This window comes from Xenopus tropicalis, chromosome 7, assembly GCF_000004195.4.
Source record: "Xenopus tropicalis strain Nigerian chromosome 7, UCB_Xtro_10.0, whole genome shotgun sequence".
In the NCBI taxonomy this organism is placed as follows: Eukaryota; Metazoa; Chordata; class Amphibia; order Anura; family Pipidae; genus Xenopus; species Xenopus tropicalis.
The window spans coordinates 69,943,469-69,965,639 of record NC_030683.2 but is presented as its reverse complement, the minus strand read 5'-3'; positions in this window follow the sequence as shown (position 1 = coordinate 69,965,639).

Here is a 22,171-nt window from a genome sequence, read left to right as displayed (position 1 = left end):
AAGCTGCCTTACTGTCAAGCAGGCAAAACTATACTTCTCTGGACTAACAGCCATGGACGTGAATAAACTGTATTTACAACATGCAGACTGATGTCATTTAGGGTGAAGACACACCTGCTAGTAGCAGCTACTTTTTCACGGCTACTGAACGCCAGAAAACACCCTGCCATAGACAATACTGAGAGTTGCCTCTGCTAAAACACACAGAGAGACAATTATCAGTAAATGATCAGCATTGTCTATTTTAGTAGCCATAATAAATAACTGCTACTAATAGATCCGTCTGTCTTCACCCTAACAGTAAAAAAGCAGTAAAGGGATGGGTTGGCATATTTTGTGTCTGAAAGGAAATTTACTCTTTTCACAAGCTGCTTTTTACTTTTTTTGTAGTTAGTGGCATAACAAAGAAGAGTGGGCCCTCGTGCCCCCATCCTTTAAGGGGCAGGGGCTCAGCACATACCCCTAAACCCCCTCTGACTACCCCCCATGTTTGCTTGCACCAGGTTAGGAAGGTTAAAGCAGAAGGGGCTGTAGAGGGGGGCCAGTCAACAGACCCCAAAACCATACAGGCCCCCTTGTCCTCCAGCCCCCTTTCCCCCCACACAGTCATGGTGTATGCTGCTGTATTGTAGTTATGCTGCTGTTTGTAGTACTGCCTTTTTTGTTATTACTATTATGAATGGTGTATCACATACAGTTTATGAGAATGGCCTATTTATTGGAGCACAAAGCAACAATTATTTTTATAGGGGGAAACTCTTCAGATATCAGTGGCCAACTGATTTTCCTATACACAGGTAGAGAAAGCGACGCAGAGATCTCTTCTTGTGCTCATTGCTAAAAAACAAACAAGCCGAATCTCACAGCCCTTTTCTGTATTACGAGAATAGCTTTCTGTTAGAAAGGTTTCTTATGATAGCTTTCTGTTAGAAACATTTCTTATGCTATAGATTGCTTCTAGCTGATTAAAAGTAGGGCCTGTCATTTCTGGGGGATGCTTCAGTCACATTTTCAATTTTATAAGAGATTAACCCATGTTTGATAGTGGGACTCCTGTCCTGGTGGACCCTGAAAAAATGCCCCTTTTACCCTATTATTAAAATGGCCTTGATTGGAAAGATTTCAGAACTCCTTCATGTGCTTCATGCGTATTTTATATTTGCTTTGAACCAAAGGGTTTTAGTGTTTTTTGTACCTCTAGGGAATGGCAGCCATGATTTCCTATAGCAGTATATCTAACTGAAGCATGACACTGGCTTTCAGAGCTAGGGATGTCTAAAACAGTGTGTACTTGGATTAGTGGGAGCAACTTGCTTGCACATGTCATTTTAACATGTTTTGTAGGATGGTTGGTATTTCCAAGCCTTTGCTACTGTCAGCAATTTGGCCATAATAACATGTATTTGCTTTCTAAAATACTTATTAATATTCAGTAGTTTTCTGCTTGTACTTGAGCATTGATTAGATTTATCTGCGTTATGTATCAGAGCTGTATTGTTGGGCTAGTTTATCTGCATAAATACAGTGATTCTGGTGAACACTGGGAATGGCACCTCTATATAAGATAGAATTCTTAAAGCAGGAGTGTCAGTAATTTTTTTTTTTTTAAAGGTGAACTTCTCTTTTAAGGCCTATGGTGAGACAAGGAAAGGCTGAAAGCACATTGTGTTCTGCAGAAAATTCTGTGCAGATGGTCTTAAGTACTTTATATTTGTATGTCTGTGATCCAGGGTCTATACAAATATAAAGTACTTAAGACCATCATCTTTGAGAATTTGAGAAAGATCATCTGCACAGAATTCTCTGCAGAACACAATTTGCTATCAGCCTTTCCTTGTCTCACCATTGGCCTTAAAAAAGAAGTTCACCTTTAAAAAAAAAGCTGACACCCCTGTTTTAAGAATTCTATCTTATGTAGAGGCGCCATTCCCAGTGTTCACCAGAATCACTGTATTTATGCAGATAAAGTAGCCCAAAAATACAGCTCTGATACTTCAATAAACAATATATCCAGTCTCCTTCAAAAACAAATTTGATTGATTTCTGGCAAGTGTCCCCATGCCTAGGTCCCTGGTAAGGCCTCACCTTGAGTATGCAGTGCAGTTTTGGGCTCCAGTCCTTAAGAAGGATATTAATGAGCTGGAGAGAGTGCAGAGACGTGCAACTAAACTGGTTAAGGGGATGGAAGATTTAAACTATGAGGTTAGACTGTCGAGGTTGGGGTTGTTTTCTCTGGAAAAGAGGCGCTTGCGAGGGGACATGATTACTCTGTACAAGTACATTAGAGGGGATTATAGGCAGTTGGGGGATGTTCTTTTTTCCCATAAAAACAATCAACGCACCAGAGGTCACCCCTTTAGATTAGAGGAACGGAGCTTCCATTTGAAGCAGCGTAGGTGGTTTTTCACGGTGAGGGCAGTGAGGTTATGGAATGCCCTTCCTAGTGATGTGGTAATGGCAGATTCTGTTAATGCCTTTAAGAGGGGCCTGGATGAGTTCTTGATCAATCAGAATATCCAAGGCTATTGTGATACTAATATCTACAGTTAGTACTAGTGGTTGTATTTATAGTTTATGTATGTGAGTATAGATTGGTAGGTGTGGGTTAGGTGTGCTGGGTTTACTTGGATGGGTTGAACTTGATGGACACAGGTCTTTTTTCAACCCTATGTAACTATGTAACTATGTAACTAGAAGCGTCAGTATCCCTTTAATTTTTTTGTATGACCTTTTCAAACAACTTTTTGGTCTGTATTATTTATTTTACATTTCTAGCCTTCCTATTCTAACGTCTAGCTCTTCCATCCTGCTTCTGTAAACACTGTCATTGACCCCTGATAACAGATTGACTGTGAGGCTTCAATTTTTAATATTAGTCTTCCTACTTATTAGAGTTATTAACCCCTAGGAACAGCTTAGGAACAGCTACGTTAAATTCTCAGTGAGATATGGAAAACAAAAACTTTAAAAAATTTAAATAAAAAATATAAACATCAATTACAAATTGTTCACATAAACTACAGATATTATTGGCTATTTTCAACAAAAAACATTTACTCCTACATGATTCCTAGCAAAAATAGTAGAGGCTAGGAATGCTGAGCCTCTGCAAAAATGTGTAGCTCTAAATTGTGATCTAGAGAAATTCATATTAGATATGGGTGCATAACAGCAAGATTTGTTCCTTCTTAATGTTAGTTTTAGATAGGTATAAAGGAGCTTAGGTAAACATACCAGGACTAGATATTTGCTGCCACTAATTACTCAATATTAAGCAGCACAAATACTACTTTACATTGTATTAGACTATTATGTTTCTTATCAAGATATTTCTACACATTGTTAGTTGAGTCTTAGCCACACACTGAAAATGATTCTTGCCCAGCATGTCGCCACTCTTATCCTTATGAAAAAAAGGCTCTTGTTTAGTATATCACAATACGTGCACACTGTATTGCAGCCGCAGAATTTGTTGAATATCAAAGAGTTCACTAACAAGAATGTACTTCTTGTTAATGAATAGGTGTGGGTGTAAGGTTCACCTCGGAATATTCTCTGAGTAAGTGCAGAATTTGTTGAATATTAATGAGTATGAATATTATGAGTTCACTAACAAGAAATGAATGGAGGTTCCATATTACTTCTTTACAATACATGAAAACCTGGAATAAAAGAATTGTATTCTAAATTAAATGTGCACGTATTCTTGCCCTGGTCAAGCAAACCATAGCAACCAGTCATACATTGGCTTTTAACATTCTAACTGCATTGACCATTTAAAACTATTTCTAATTGTGTACTATTGGTTAATAGACTGGGATAAGCTTTTCATCACAGCCTCCATTAGTGTATGAACAGTGACCTCTGAGGGTTAAAAAGGAGACAGGATGTGTTTGATAGAGGAACACTTTGCAGTTAATGATCACACTGTTATGCAAAATTCATTAAAGAGGTAATGTAATAAGTAGTTTAAAGTTTGCTACTTGTCTAGTACACCTAAGCAACCAATCAGTAACCAAAACACAGCGCATAAGTTGCTATAAGCTACAAGACACAGATAAACTTTTTTTAAAATTACATTATGCCTTAATTTTAACTAGCTATTGCCTGAAAGTCTGAAACATTGTCTTTTGTGTAAAATATCTAAAGCATATGTTAACCCTAACTGATTCCCATAGCAACATCTGACCTTTTATGGGGTCTCTCATTTCCAGCTCAGCTAGGAGAATAAATAGATAAGCTCCTTTATCTATGACCTAGTTAACTAGCAGCCGGATGTGTCAAAATAAACATGCTGTTTAGTTGGAAGGAAGTCTGTAACTGGAATTCTAATTATTAATATTATTTATGAAGGTTTTATTCCAAAGAATAGTGATGGGCGAAATGTTTCACCAGGCATGGATTCACAGTAATTTCCACATTTCGCCAATGGTGGATTGTTTCGCGAAACAAATGAAAATATTTGGCGCACGTCCAAAAATTGTTGCAAGAAAAGTCGCGGGCGTCAAAAGAATAGTCGCACGTCCAAAAATTGTCACAAGAAAAGTCGCGGGCGTCAAAAGAATAGTCTGGCTTCAAAAGAATAGTTGCTTGCAAACGATTTGCAAATTTTTCGGCTAAGCAAAACGGGATAGATTCACTCATCACTACCAAAGAAAGTGCACTTTCGAAAACATAAAAAGGGCAATGATACTGTAAAGTGCATAGAACCTGTCATATCTACCTTCTTTGGATTATGGACACATTTAGAATAAAGCTGGCCATACATGCACTGAAATAATCATAAGAAACTTACGTGGGTGGGCTACGAATTATCATCCCAACAGTTTTCATACCATAGTGATAGGTTGTTTTTATTGATCAGACAGATTAGAAATTTGTTTTGTATATGCTACAACGTATTTCTGGCACATAACTTTCATATGATTTTTGTCTGGCTATTATTAATTGCCAGAACATCGTCCAATTTGTTAATTTTAGTATATTAATTTTCCATTTTCAATCTGAATATTTTGCATTATGTTAGTTGTTGCATTACAACGTATGATCGATACCTGAATGTTCGTTATATGATGACTAAAATCTAAAATGTATGGCCACCTTTAGTTTGCAAAGCCAGAGGATCTGTGGCCAGGCTTCTGCTCTCCACATACACTCCAAATTGCAGTTAAAACCAAATGGACAGTATTGTTTAGCCTACCGAAGTTTGACATGCTGGGTAAACTGCTTCACATGCCATGGCATACTAATAAAAGGTGTGCTATTTTTTGGCCCTTGAGTCTATACAAAGAAATTAATTATAGGGGATAAATGATTATAAAAAAATCAGACTTCATCATAAATCCTCAACATTTTAAATCAATGGTTTGTTTTTGTCCTTTTTTGCTATGTTTCACATTATAATAAATCACAATAAATCAAAGAGGGACATATGATAGCCTGTTACATTTGTGATTGATAATCATGTTGTATTTAACATATGCAAAGTTTACACTGAATAAATAGGAGAAAATCAAGCCAAATGCTCTACCTCTCTGTTGTTACTTTTATATCCAGATAGAGCATACTAAAATGAAGCATCTGGCTAACAGGGCTTCAAGCTTTTTTTTCACTAGGGATACACATGTCCTTAGGTTTGAAGGCATAGATTGATTTGTGGCTGCACTTTCAATCCTGTGGGTTACCCAAAACAGTTGTTATTTTGGACACCTAAGCCACCCTTCGATGACTTTTCTCTGGGTTACATGACAAAACTGAAAAAGACAGATTCCTTTTATCAAATTAAAAGTATTAATCTGCTACTTTATCCAGAAGAAGGCAAAATATTCTCAATATATAAGTATTAGCACAGACAAACTATTGCAGACTATTATGTTTGTAACTCATGGTCACATCTTTTTGCATTTCAACTTGAACGCTGTTTTTAGGGGCACATATAAGTTATTATTTGCTCAAAATATACCTTATGTACTACAGGCCTCAGGGCAACAGTAGACTGGAAGTTTGGATTACTGCTTCTTATAGCAACTATCAAAACATTACTAAGCTTCACTGGAGCAGGGACTGAAGTGAATAATTAACTGTGTATGTGAAATATGTCTGAGCTATATAAATAAAGGATAATAATATACTCCGAAGCCCCCAGACAGATGCCACTATTCAAATCTGTCATGTCTGATGGGTTATAAAATGTGTTACCTGCTTTACAGAAGAATTCATTTTATGCTCTTGTGAATGAAAATTACCATTGCAAAACTATTTTATCATTTTGTTGGCTTGAATCTAGTAATTCTGCACTTGTGTTTTTTGATCATACATAATTGTTTCTATGTTTTTGATCTGAGGTTTAAATATCTTTTCACATAATATTAAAACAAGAATTTTATCCAAATCCTTTTTCCCACATTTAGATCCTTACAAGATGTGTGCTGTCAGGTGCCAAACCAAAATGTTGCCCGGAGGAATACCATTAAAGGTTAGCCAAAGTCAGAGTCTTTCTTTTAAGATTACTGGGTGATAGTTTGCCAGATTCAAAGCATTACCTGCTATGTTTAGTCCAGGTATGCCTGGCCAAGGTTTTACAAACTGGTAATGAGATCTTTGGAAATGCCAGCCTATACATGTTAAGTCTAAAAATACCAAGTATATTTACCAGTTTGTGATTGCTACACAAAGGAATGTTTTAAAAAAATAACAAATACAGAATGAAAACCAATCATATGATGTAAACAAATTAAATATTATAAATAAAAAATTACGTGTTTATTTTTATATTATATATGTAGTATTTTTATATTTATATATTTATTTCACAGACATACATGATTCCACAGATGGAAAGGAAACCATGTTAGTCCATCTCTGCTTTCTAAAGGTGGCCACACACGTGGCGATTTGCGATCGTTAAATCCACCACTAACGTTCAAGGCTGAAACGGCAGATAAGGAGGTAGAAACAATAGTATTTCTACCTCCTTCTGCCGATTCAGCCCTGACGGCAGATCTTGCTCAGGCGCCTTCTATGGCGCCCGATCAAAATCTTTTAACCTAGCCGATTAGCGAGTCGACCGATATCAGCAGCCTTCTGCGATATCGGTCGACTCGCCGACTTGCCGTACACGCACTGAATATTGTACGAAACAAGGTTTCGTACGATATTATCGGTGCGTGTATGGCCAGCTTAAGACTTAAAATCACTCTGCTTTCAATACAGGTTGATGCATAGATTCTCTGGAAAGTCCCAGTTTCTAACAATGGAACAATGGAACAAGGTGAGGGAGGGGTTGCATTACGTTGTGTTCCTAAGAGGGGTGTGGAAATGGCCTCAGCAAGCACAGAGGTTCAGAGTTTTTGGGAGTTTGGGCACATTTTCTATATAGGTCCAACCAAATGAGTTTTAAGGTTTATATATTATCCTTCTTAAAATGCTCATTGTGATTGTTACTATGGATAACGTGAACCTCAAACCTATAGCATCATATAATAATATTAGGTGTATTTGCATAGAAGCAGTATTAATGCTTGTCTGACACAGGGCAGCAGGGAATGTGCATTGATCAATCCCCTCTCTTTTGTATGTTTGCACTTTGGCAGTGCAAAAATGTCTGCCTCATAGTATATTATTAATATTAACATTGGCCAATTTTACACCGACATAGTATGAAGGATATGTAAAATCTTTTAATCTCTTATGATTAATTTTTTCACCATGTATCAGATTCTGAAGCTGCCAAGTCTGAATATAATCTAGGTTCTAGGATCAGTAGATTACAGTTTATTTTTATACTGTGTTTAGAATGCCCTTGACTGGTAATTTGTTGAATTAGTTGTTTCAGTAAGAGAGCACATTCCATTGCTTTATTAAATGTAAATGCAGAGAGTGCTATAATTCCATAGATACTCCCTTAAATTCAATATAAGTTAAATTTAATAGAAGACTTGTCAACACAGCGTTGGTTTATGCCAGTTTATGCTACCTGCTTATTGGTTGCTATAGGTTACTAGAATTAACCCAGTAAATTAACCCAGTAAAACTAATCAAATTATTATGATAGTGACCATTTTCAGTTTGCTGATTTAGTTTGCATATCTATGTATCAGTTCCCTAAGTATATCAGTATACATTGAGCATTTTTTTTGCAGATAGCATTGAATGCTTTCCAGTGGGTGGACATTTGCTATTGCCATTTCTAAAAAAATATTCAGTGAGAAACATCTATAGCTATTGCTTTATGGTTTTGTAATTTCATAGAAAGTTCCAAGTGTCATTACAATGGCCAATGCCCTCCTTCTGAGTCGTTCATCTTACAATGATATTTCTTTTCCATGAATTCTCAAAGGGATTGTTAAGTACATCCACACTTAAAAATGTTCCTTAAACTGATTCAGCATGGGAATAAGCCTGGGAAACTCTGTGCAGTATTATTTTATGAGATACAAAAATTTTATTATTAATATGCAGTAGATTACTTATTGCAGTTTAGATGTCAAGAGATATTGCAGCAGTTATAATAAGCCAAGGGAAAGGGGGAAACTTCACATGGTTTTTTTAAAGATTTCATATTTGAATGGATGCACGCCATAATCACAATAAAAGATTTATTAACAGATTTACAAAGCACACAAAAATTAATTAAAAGTGTTCCAATATTCTTGCCTCTATTTTACAAATTTTTGATGCCCTTATACAGTACAGCATAGGTATAAAATAAATCAACGTTTGGAAACTTTGTACCGATTTATATTTGCTTTGCCACATTTTATTCCAATATCCCAGTTAATTATATGACTTCCATCTCTCTGTCACTTAGTACAGCTTTCACTAGTGATGAACGAATCGCCCAAAAATTAGAGAAAAAAAAATTCACAGAACGGTGAAAAATCTTTTGTCCTGCACGATCGACGAGACAACCAATATCCAAGGTTTTTATAATATTGGTTGTTTTGTCGATCCACCATGCTCACATCGAATAGCATATGAAACCTTGTTTCGTGCGATACTGTCGGTGTGTCGTATGGCCAGCTTTAGAATAAGATTAGAGGGCCCTATTTGCAAAACTTTACTATCTAAAGGGTTAGGGTGAATTTAAAATAAAGGAAATATAGAAACAATTTGGTGATTTATGATACATTAATATCTGATCAAGCAAGATGCATTGAATGTTCTTCCCTAAACCGGTGGGTCTTTAGGGAGTGTTTGAAAGTTTGGAAGGAAGGGGCAAGTCTGATGGCTAAAGGCAGAGAGTTCCAGAGACCAGAAACCAGAGAGAAGTCAGGAAGACAGGAAATAATAAGAAACTAAAAAAGTATTATACAGTAGTTGTATCTAAGATGAGGTAGGGGTGTATTCAGGCAATGTTGTCATCTACTTCACAGAAAGTGATAAAATTGAGAAATATTGGCCTAGAACATAATATTTGTAATTGGATAGAGAACTGGCTGAAGGATAGATTACAAAGAGTGGTGGTAAATGGAACATTTTCTAATTGTACCAGTGTGGTTAGTGGAGTACCGCAGGGATCAGTCCTTGGTCCTTTGCTTTTTAACTTGTTTATTAATGACCTGGAGGTGGGCATAGAGAGTACTGTTTCTATTTTTGCTGACGATTAGTGATGAGCGAATCTGTCCCATTTCGCTTCGCTATAAAATTCGAGAAACGGCAAGAAAATTTGCGAATCGCATTTGTTGCGCAATTTTTTTTGCCATCCACGTCTTTTTTGTCGCTCATGTCTATTTTTTATGGCCTGCATCTATTTTTTGTCGCCCATGGTTTTTTGACGCAACAGAGCCCTTTTTTGACATGACTGCGCCCAATTTGACACGCAACAAAAAAATTTCCCTGCGACAAATTTTTCTGCAGCAAATTTTCACAGAAGTTTCACGAAACAATTTGCCAATGGTGAAATTCGCTGCGAAACCATGTCTGGCAAAAAAATTCCCTAATTGTGCAAACGAAACTAAACTAAATTGTGCAAAACTATAAGTTCCATGCAGGATGCTGCCACTTTGCACTGAGATTTGACAAAATTGGAAAACTGCGCAGCAAATGGAAAATGAGGTTCAATGTGGACAAGTGTAAAGTTATGCATTTTCATAGGAGTAATATAAACGCAAGTTATACACTAAATTGTAGTGTGTTGGGGGTATCCTTAATGGAGAAGGATCTGGGGGGTTTTGTAGATAACAAGTTGTCTAATTCCAGACAGTGTCATTCTGTGGCTACTAAAGCAAATAAAGTGCTGTCTTGTATAAAAAAGGGCACTGACTCAAGGGAAGACCTCTTTATAGGTCTCTAGTAAGGCCTCACCGTGAGTATGCGATGCAGTTTTGCACTCCAATCCTTATAAAGGATATCAATGAGCTGGAGAAAGTACACGGATATGCAACAAAACTGGTATGGGGCGTGGAAGAGCTAAACTATGAGGTTAGACTGTCGAGGTTGGGGTTGTTTTCTCTGGAAAAAAGGCACTTGCGAGGGGACATGATTACTCTGTACAAGTACATTAGAGGGGATTATAGGCAGATAGGGTATGTTATTTTTCCCATATAAACCATTTTTTTGTAACTATGTAACTATGTAGTATGAATATGGAAAGATTTGGCAAAATATTGCATGTGAGTTGTAGAAGATGGGAGTCTAAGATAATTCCTAGGCATTGTGCCTATGTGGTTGATTGAAAGGTGATGTATGTTATTGACTGTGAGTGAAACTTGAGGGACAGGAGAAGATATAGGAGGAAATATACTGAAGTATGTTTTAGAAAGATTCCGTTTCAGGTGGCGCTGGCTGTGACATCCAGTTGGGGATACAGACAGTATAAATCAGATTAGGGAGAAGCTGTTAAGGTTACATATAAACTGTGGGTTTAAGCGAAAGAACACCAGGTCCAGTGAACACACTGTGCTCTATACATAGCATATTCAGGGTTTTGGTAATGAGGTACATTGAGAACCTTCTCTTGCACAGCACTTTTCCAGGACTGCAAAAAACTAAAAGAGAGCTTGTCAAGCACATTCAAATAACATAAACTACCAGAATACTAGGATATAGAATTATCCACAGAAACTAATCCTATAAATGTCTCCTAAGATGAACACCAAAACTGACAGCAGGAAGACACAACTTTTTAAAATAGAGAAAAACAGGCATAGTCAGATCCTTAAATGGTGGTTTATGCTTTTATATTAAAATAGCCCATACAGTGATTAATATCCTATGTGTATTACCCCTCTGGCTCCAAAGATTAATCAACTGTTAGAGCATTGTCTTCAGTTAGAAATAATCTGAAACACTGTTCATACTTGAAATACCACTTGTAAAAATACCACTGTATCAGTAAAGGAGCAATTGTATAGATCATAGAGCACACATTACTTTAGAGTTCAGTTGTGTCTAGATCACAGCATAAGTTCCTCATCCATCATTGATCAGATTCAGTGATGAATTGTCTGGAGTCATTAGAGTAATCCAGAGATGCTCCTCTTGAGCACAGGAAGATTCCACTGTGTGTCATTACCCAACATTTCAGAGTAGACTGTCAACAATGGCAATGACTGTCATTTGCATCTTGTTTTCCATCTTTTTTAAGCAGTCAAAAATATTTTATAACTATTGCATGTTTTTATAAGAATTGATTGAATTACACAATTCAATCACTTTTTGAGGCACAACAAATCGAGCCAGTAATGAAAACAGCAGTGTTTTAAATGAATATTATTTATATGACACAAAGCAAAGGTACAAGTTAATCCTTCTTGTCGTGTCTTTAGGAAGACTGAGGTCATGTCCTTCTGAATACCATAAGAAATCCATTATCACAACTGTTTTTTCAAAGCTGTTTGCTCATGTTAACACAGAAAATTTATAACTGTACCCAGTGAATCTGTTCCCCTGTGAAAATACCAAATTATCCCTGCTTCAATTGATTAATATAAAAAGGGAGTAAGAATTTACAGTAGAGAGTGGGTCATTTACAAACAATCCTGCCTATTCTGATGAATGGCATGCATCTGTGCCTTCTGACACTGGGAAACCCTGCAGCAGGGGTCCCCAACTTTTACAACTGTAAGCAACATTTAAATATAAAAAAAACTTGGGGAGCAATGCACAAGCATGAAAATTTCCTGGTGGGGGTGACCAATAAGGGCTGTGATTGGTTATTTGGTAGCCCAATGTGGACTGGCAGACTATAGAAGGCTCTATTTGGCATTACACATGGTGTTTATGCCTCCAAAATATTCCAATAAACCAGAAATTAAAAAAAATAAACTAATATATTGCATTTGGCAAAAACAATATGCATGCAGGCTGATTTGGATACAAGAATTCTCATTAGGAAAACCTTATGGACATGAGTCCTCCTGCCCACTACTTGCCCTGTACCTTGCATGTTATTCAGAAGCACAAGGTGCGGAGTGGCAGGAATAACACAAACCATATCAGAGGCCCTATCCTTACCACCTGCACTTGCATCATTACTACTATGAGTGGTGAAACTTTAGGCTGGTGTAGTCAGATCATTATATAAAATATGGCAGTGGTTTAGTTTTCCTTTAAAACTTAAATAAAAAAAAATAAATTATTATATAGAAAAAATTAAAAAAGTAAATAATATAATGACTTGCTTAAAACAGGTTCCATAAGAGATGTCTTACCTGTAATTCCAGATAAGAGATCCCATACCTGTAACTCAAGAGAAAAAAAATCAGACATACAGTATTTAATTGCCTTTGTGTTTCACACAACTGAATATACTCCCCTAGAAGAGAGAGTTCTTTCTGTAGTAATTGTAGGGTCCCATAAGGTGAACATTCCCCTATGGCTTTAAACCCTACAACTTCCTTAGTCTGTGCTGTTACTGGGCAAAGTCCCATGTATCAGTTTAGAGATGCCTTATTGGTTTACAGGTTGACTCCACCCTTTGCACTCCAATATAGTGTTTAGCAAAGGGGTGGGTCTTCCTCTTTGGCTGCATCTGCTGACCCAGGTGGCAGTACTACTGAGCCTGGGATCAACAGGGCCCCAGTAAAGCAATACCATGCCCTACAAATATCATCTTATGCTCTAGTGAAGTTGGGGACAGGGACCCCATGAATGAGGACCAGTTAGATAGTTACTTGTAGAGAACTGTCTAGGAAAGCGAGATAGAGAGGGTAGCAAGCAAGAGCAGTTTTGGCTCCACCAAGGAAAATAGCTGGAAGTACCCTTCCATACAGATACTGTTGCCTTAGCGTATTGACCCTTGCATTGACCCTGCTCAGACTCAAGAGGAGTTGGGATAAACCGGTGTGCACCCTATCTGTGCTGTCCTCAGGGTATTACTATCATATAGAAGTGTAAGTGAGTATATTGCAATATTGATTGTCTCTGACAATAAACCAATTCTATTGTTAAACTGCAAAAACCTTCTGGCACCCATTTGTTACTCTGCACTGCACACAGCTACAGTGAGTTGTAGTTGTGCTGCACCTTAGCTCCGTTTGTCACTTCCATATCATGAAGGCCCATCCTGAAGGACCATGTACCACCATAAACCTATACTAGCCGTGCTACTGGCCTGGTTACAGCCAGAAAGAGGTTACATAATATTGTTAAAACTGGTACCCATTTTAATAATTACTTTCAGTGGTGTAACTATGTATACAGCAGACCCCACAACAGCAACCATAGTCCCCCCTCCCTGGACTCTCTCCTATCTTTAAATACAGCGGCGCGGTCTGGGCCGGGAAGTGCGGCGCAAGAGGGCCAGGAGCGGGGGCAGGGGAGGAGGGAATGGTCACACTGGGCCCTCACAGAAGATTTTTCTGCAGGGATGTCTGGCGCGACCAAGTTACACTGCTGATTACTTTGTTCCAAAAAGCTCCCGTGTTTCTTCTTCTTTGTCTAAACAACATTGATTTATGTGCAGAACAAAATGAACAGCATATTTTTCCCACAACTTAACCATGAAAAAGGAATCATATACAAGCATTTACCCCTCCTTAATTCTATCTGCTTCCTTGAATAATCTTTATATAATCAGTCAGATAGAACGCAGACAGTAGGATGATCCATTGCATGTGGCCCATCCAACTCTTCTATTCATAAACAGAGCAGGTGCATCGTGTGATGGAAATCCATGTTTCTTCTGCTGACAGAGTTGATATTCATGCAGACATCTGTTTATGTCACCAAACTATATCTCAGGTTTTAGAAAAATATGTATAAAAATAGCTGTCTGTAATTCTGAAACATAGTGAATGTTTAAAACACTACAGTACCATTAATCTACCATCTTTATTGGCAGCAAAAAAAAAATCCTCTAGTGCACTTATTAATGAGTAATACTGACAGATGAAACAAAAACAGCAGGGCCACAATTTGGCAAAGACCCACATTTTTAGTAAGCAAAAAACAATCACAATCCACAATGTATTTGCACCCTGATTTGTGTGCTAAAACTCCAAAACAGGAGTAGCTGTAGGGCAGAATGGGACCCATAGGCAGACAGGACTCTGCATCTGCAGTCACTGCACCAGCTCCAAAAAGAGCACTAAGAGCACTAAGGTGTGCAGTTAGTGCTCCTGGACTTGCAGCAGAGGCAGTTGTAAGTGGAGGAGGAGAAGAATAAGAAGATTAAAAATTTGGTGAGAGGAATGATAAATCTATGAGAACAAAAAGACTATAAAGGAGAGGAAAGAACAAATGGATTGACAAAAGACAAAAGGAAAGAAAAAGAGAAACCTTTGGCAAAGGCTTGTAAGGCACAAAACGTAAGCAGAAATGAAAATTATTGGCATAGAGGCAGAAGAGCAAGCCCCAGAAATGGTAGGTAGCAAAGGTGAAAAGAAATCCACAGGGTCATTTGAAAAACTGGAAAATAAATGACAAAATGAGGGAAAGATAATAGATGGAATTAGGAAAGAGAGAGATGGTGAATGATTGCCGCAAATTGAGTAAAGCACTGGAAAGGAGGTTGGAGATCATTTGGAACGGATAATTGGAAAATAGAAAGTTTATAGGGAAAGTTTGTATGAAAAGTATACATGACACCTATTTTACCTCAACATAGAGTTTAATTAAGCTCTGTTATATATATATATATATATTGTAGATCTGTGATGAAAATGAAATGTGTTCCATGTATAGTAACCCAGAACCTACAGCAGATCAAAAATCCAACATGCTGATTGGATAATATAGATTTCTAAAACGGAAGCAAAGTTTGCACCTGTTCTAAAATGAATGTGTAGAATTTTCAGCTATGATGGTTATAGCTACTTTTTATAAATATCGATTATATTTATAAATATAGACCTTTAATAGCAATTTAACGGATTGGCTACATGCTTCATTCAAAAGGTATTTAATCATAAATGTCTTATTTACTGACTAAGCTTTTCTAATAGAAGACCAAGCAAATGTAAGACCTATCAATTTAATTAACTGTTTGATATGTTATGCACAAAAAGTTGATATCTTTTGTATTAAAATCTTGTTATTTTCAAACTCTCTGTGAAGGGAATGGACTCCTCACTCTTCTTTTTTCTACACAGGCATTGCCAAAATCATCACCTACACTGAAATTGTGCAAAAATATTTTTCTATAAAGGGAAAGGTATGTGTATGCTTGCATAAATTAGTTCTAATTACTGAGCAGATTTCTGTAGAGATTAAATTCACTCTAGGTTATCAGTGGTTGCCCTTTGCTCTAAAGTGTTTGCTCTAACCAGTTACCATTGCTAACAAATGCTTTTTCTTAGCCCCCAGGCTACTAAAACTTATAATAGCCTCTCACTATCCATCTATTTTTCTTGTCATGCAAAATGCCATTGTACTGATTCACAGATCTCTACAATCAAGAATTTTCACTGTTTCACCTCTGCAGTTTAGTATTCTAGTGCACAGTGCTAAAAGCAGGATGTTCTTTGATTTACCTTCAAGGAAAGGGCACATTTTACTAAATGGACACCCAAGCGTCATATCAAATTTAATAACAAGGAAACATGGTGCCAGAAGGACTTTCATAGCTAGGTCACTAGTGAGCAATGATTATACAGACCAAAGTTATGAAAGATACAGAGAGAACTAAAACAATCTTCTGGGACACATAAATACAAAAGAACCAGCACAGCTGGATTTCTCTGACAAGAAGAAAAATAAGAATGCCTTATAGTACACATTCATTTCACAATATCAACCTCAACATTTTTATGTCTGGATAAACAATACAATCATTTATACATAATGAAAAAGCTGACGGTGACTGAAAATAAATTAGATTTTTTTCCATTGCTTATAGCAGTATACTGCATTCTGATGATGTTCCCCTTAAAATAGTTTTTAGTTTTTTTTCTCCCTTTTGCTCCTGGGGCAAAATCAACAACTCCAACCAATGCTTGTCATGATAAAGAGGCCCCAGTACTGAGTAAGGAATGGTCGAGGGGAGGGGCCATGACAATGCCAGGAAAAGCCCGGGAAAAGAGGGGGTGGTGAAGTCAGGGGCCGAGGGGAGTGGGGGTTATGCTTTAGTGGAGGAGGGACTAAAAGAGTGGACACCATTTTACCTTAGCAGCTCCCAACCTCCCGCCCTAAATTAAAGGAGGGAAAAGGGCAGTTAAGGAAGGATGGGAAGGGAGTCAGTCGCAGCTAGGACAAAGGCAGAAGGTTAGGCCTGAGGATAGGGAGTTTTGGCCATTGGCCGGTGGCCAGATTAAAGGGGTAGCGAACCTCAGGGACCTGAATGTGGCTGGGGGCAGGAATAGCTCCCACTAAATTGCAGCCTTCAGTGGCTTAATGTTGTTAGTTGTGAAGTTATTCAATGATGTTAACATGTTATGGTTAAATTATGTTATTGAATGATGTCATGATTATCATGGTTGGTGAATAAACTGGCTGCGGCATTTTCAACCCAACTAAAGTCTGGAGTGGTAATTTGAAGGGTAGCTGTGGGTGGTATGGAGAGGGCATAACATTGATGTTGCCATTGTCAAGGGTTTAGTAGCCTGGTCATCACACTCCATGTGCCCACAATATTAATGTAAAATCCACTTCAACTCATCCAGCAATGTTTCTTATTTTATTACCTCTGCTTCACAGGCCTCAGGCGAGAGCACAAATACAAGTAAGCAATTGGTGTTTAGGGCCCTTTCTCTCATTTTTGAATTCTAGTTAAAAAAAGAGGTGTTTAAATGCACATCAGCCTTGAAAAATAACAGATCTTCCTCTTAAATGCATGAATCCAAAACTACAGTAAAGCTCTCCAGTTTCAGCAGCTATCTGGTTGTTAGTGTCCAAGTTACCTTAGCAACCAGGGAGTGGTTTGAATAAAATACAGGAATATGAATAGGAGAGGACCTGGATAGAAAAATAAGTTATAAAAAGTAATAATAATATCAACAATAAAGAGCAATAGTTACCTGCTGGGGTCAGTGACCCCCATTTAAAAGCTACAAGGAGCTAGAAGAAGACTGCAAATAATGAGAAAACTATAAAAAAATAAATAATGAAGACCCGTTAAAAATTGCTTAGAACTGGCCATGCTATTACATACTAAAAGTTAACTTAAAGGTGAACCACCCCTTTAACAAATGGTCGAATGGCTACGACAATAGTTTTTGCAAAGCAAAGGTGGATATGTGTCTCTCCGAACTTTTCCACAGAAATGTTTCACCAAGCAGATTATTGTTTGGCAGACAACAGGTTACTTGTGTACTCATTTTGAAAACTTGGAATAGTCCCTCACAAAAAAGTACTATAGAAGCCAAAGTCAGCCACAGAGCAAAAAAGGAAATGCATGCTAAAGAGCTGCCAGACCTTTGGAATGACTTCAGATAAACACTCCAGTGTGTGTGTGAAGCTCAAACAATTGGAAATCTAAATTAAAAGTAATCCAGCATTATTTTCCAAGATCATGCTTAGGTGAAAACTAAGAAGGAACTGTACTTGCACTGGAATTCTGCGAATCTAATGCCAATACCTTCAGGCTTTCACAATTCAATAGCTAAAATTAAAGTGGTATTGTTTAAAATATATAAATCTGGTGAAAAAAACAAACAGAAAACACTATGTGCCACTTTTGTTCCTCTTCTACATACCTGTATAATTTAGAACTCCCAAATCTTATTGAAACATGGATAGACATGTAACCTAATATATGTATCTTTATTGAGAACATGCATTTTGCAGTTACAAGCTGTGTTTATTTATATAAAAATGAACCGTCCCTTGTCTCATGAGCTTTTCTACTGAAAGGGTAGGTCACTCTCCTGGTTTTGGTGATCACTTGGTGCTAGGAATGAACAAATGTTTTTCCCCAGGTATGGTTGTCACCCATTGACCCAATTTTTGGCATTTTGTGAATTTTTCTGCAGTTTTGCAAATTGTTCGGCAAATCAAAATGGGACAGATTCGCTCATCACTAGAGATATTCAATAAATTGAATGTCAGTTGTAAAACCTCTCAAACAACATGGTTTGCATGTGTTTTACACCCAACCCTTTCTTCTTTCATAAATACATTACAATAAATATTTACTGCTAAATTTTCAATTATATCCTCAATTTTTGTTATACAATTATGGGATCCTAGGATTTTTAATAATTTTGATCATCCCTTTACAGTGAACAAAACCCTTTTGCCAACCCATTCACTTCATTCCTTTCATGCCACTTTCATAAACCTTTCTCCTTCCCCTCCCTAACTGAACTACCACAGAATCACTAAACAGAGAATATTGCTTTTCCTGCTTGAAAAATGCAGAGTAGCACAGTGGGGCTGGAAAGCACCAACTTGTTACTTAGGTCTTTTTGCTGTAATTGCCAAACAAGAGCATACACACTTAAAGCTGGGTCCAGACTGGCTTCAACCATGCATTGTCCAATGTTGAAAGCTGAAAAGGGAGTCATTCTTGATAGAAGGTGTCTGCATAAGACAGTCTGTACTTTTAATTGTTCAGCTTGGCTGATTTAAACTGTGATGATAATTACAGCCAAAATGTTTGCACACAGAATAGAATGTCACAAGTTGCTATGATTGAAAATGCCTACCTTTCTTAAATGGGCCTTTTGATTTGCTTTTACTGAGACTTTCTTCTTTGTTGCATTATAAGTAAATGATTTCTCCAAAGATACTTCTGACCTCCTTGGGGGAGAATACTCCACCTTCGACCTAACTATGTTAGTTGGGGGTGAGTTGATTGATGGCTAGGAAAAGATTCTCATTCATCCAGGTCATGATATACAGTATCTAGTAGAATTAGGTCTAAAACAACTGAGTTTTCTTAAAAATGTTTCACCACTCATCCGAGTGGCTTCTTTAGTTAAAATGAGTGGTAGGGAATTCCCTGGCACTTAAACCCTTGTGGATAGTACAGTCACAGACATCCAATCACACTGGTTCCATCAAACTTATTCAGTTAGGTGTTGGTTGAAACTGACAGGCGTAAGGAGGTTTTATCCAGTCACAACTGTACCATGATTTTTATTGAAGCAGGTGTTCATCTTTCAAACTACATGACTGGAAGTGTGAAGTCTTGTGAAACTGGGGTAAGAATGTCAATGTGAATGTGAAACTGGGGTAGGAATGTCAAAGCAGCATTGTAAGTGGTGTTGCAGGCCCCCTCCTCTGTTCAGGGATGGTTTTTCCAGGCTGGCATAAATGGCCTCTTTCACACCTCTTTCAAACCATCTGTCTTCTCAGTCCAAAATAAGCATGTTACTGTCCTCAAAGAAATGTTCCTCTTCCTTGAGATGATTCTTGTCCTGAGGAGTTAGCCCTCTTATGTTGGGCCATTCTCTTACAGAGCAGTTGTTTTGTTTCCCCAGTGTATAAGTCTAAGCACTCTTTACTACACTGGACAGCATAGACCACATTACTTTTGATGTGCTTTGGTGTTGGGTCTTTAGGGTGCACCAACTTCTGTCTCAGGTTGATACTGGTTTTGAAAAACACAGGACTGCAATTTGTTTTGAAAAAGTTTTTCTGGTGTTCCAGCAGCATATGGGATGACTATGTTGTTTCACCTGAGGGCTAACTCCTTAGATCAAGACTCAGAGGTCAATCTACATCTCAAGGAAAAGGGACACTGCTTTGAGGACTGTAACATGCTTTTTATGGACCAAGAAGACAGGAAGAGGCATGAAAGAGGCCATTTATGCCAGACTGGAAGAACCTTCTCTGAACAGAGGAGGGGGCCTGTGACACTGCTTGTCAGCAATTTACAATGCTGCTTTTACATCCTTACCATGGCAAATTCACAACAATTCACACTTCCAGTCATATACTTTGCAAAGATTAACACCTGCCACTATGAGAATCACAATACCGTTGTGACTGGAACACACTTTCTCACAAATTTCAGCCAACACCTAACTGGATAAGTTCAATGGAACCATTGTGATTGGATGTCTGCGACTGCACTATCCTCAAGGGTTTAAAAAAATTATAAATGATTTATGCCAGCCGCTGCCCCAGTAGAGCTTAAAATCTAAGATCCCTGTCACATTATGATCAATTTAATCAGGAGCCAATTAACCCACTGAATGTTCTTGGAGTAGGAGGAAACCACATAGACAAGGGGAGAACAAACTCCATGCAGACTGTGACCAAGCTGGAATCAAACTCAGTACACCAGCACTGCAAGGAAGAAGTATTATCCAGTGTAGTTGTTTGATCCCTTCTGTCACAGTGGTGCCATCAAGTTCTGCCTAGTATGTAAAAGTGGTGATATCAGGTCTAGACCTCTTTCGTCCCTACTCATCAGTGGATACTGATGGAAAAACTAATGCAGGAGGCCTTTAGAAATAAAAAGAGAACTTTGCAATGGAAGATGAAGTGAGAGTATCCTATAATTGAAGACTAAATGTGTGAAATTTTCCTTTGTTTCTTTGTTTTAATATTCCATATGAGTGATTATGTCTTTGTTTGTAATGTGTTTGTCAAAAAAGATCTAGTTACTGTTATTGCCACTGGCACCCAAATTATTGAGAAAAAGTGTGAAGTAGGAATCAGCTTGGAAACCCTACTTCTGTGTGCGAGTAAAGAGATAAATTTCATAGCCCTTATAGAATTTAAACAATAGATAGTAGGGATAACTTTGATGTTTACTGTACTTACGGGGAGTGCCAATGTTCCTGCCAAGTCTGGTCTGACTGATTATGTATTATGGTGGCAGTATGAGGGCTTCACTAGCAGCTTGCATCAACAGCCACTGCTTACTTGCACCAAACAAAGGATAAATTAATATGTTATTAAAGCCACACACATTGGCATCAATCTCAAAATGTTGAGGTGACTCAGCACATGCCTGCAATGATACTGGAATTCTGGGGGTAAAAAAACTGCATTTCTGCGTGCAGCATACACTGCATTTGTGGTTGTAAACTTTGGTGTTTCCTCATCCTAAATAAACATTAGAATAGTTCTTAAAAACATTAATTATTTATTATCATCTATATAATAACCCTAGCTCATTTAGAAAAAGAGCAAAAAGGAAAAAGGCAAAAAAGAGTCTTTCAGTGTTTTACTGCATACAATGATGTGTAAGGGTACATTAAGTTTAACCTGCATACTCTCTTGGCATCATGGACCTGTATTTTTGCCTCACATGCTGTTGCTCTTAGCTCTGCATCTCCACAGCAAATACGCCCCAGGGACAAGTGAAAGCTTCATAGAATGAGCAAGCACAGGCACCAGGCTTCCAAACCCTGGAAACACATGAAACGCCTCACAGTGTGTATGGAGAAAATCTGAGCTCAGACCTCACATCACTCACTCTGTGCTTAGGAAACCTGAGATATCTGCACATATGTCATCGGACACACCCAGTCAAGACTTGCATACAAGATTTTTATTTATATACCCAGTAATATCTACACACACACACTTGTGGGCATGTCTTTCCATGTAGGCAGATTGCAAAGGAATCATTCTCATATATATTGCTTAAACGCTCAGTGCTAGAATTCTTATGTCATAACTTTCTCCAACAAGACAAAAACATTGACATGAGAAAAGCTAACTTTTTTACTTTTTCAGAGTTTGGTATAACTATCCAGTGTGAGCCCTCACAGTCCTTTTTCAGCCCTTGCTGAAAAAACCCCATGCAGTGGGATACCTGCCAGCCTCATACAAGAGAGAAAAGTGGGCAAATGGAAGTAGGCACAAGGAAAAATATACAAAATCAGACATTAAG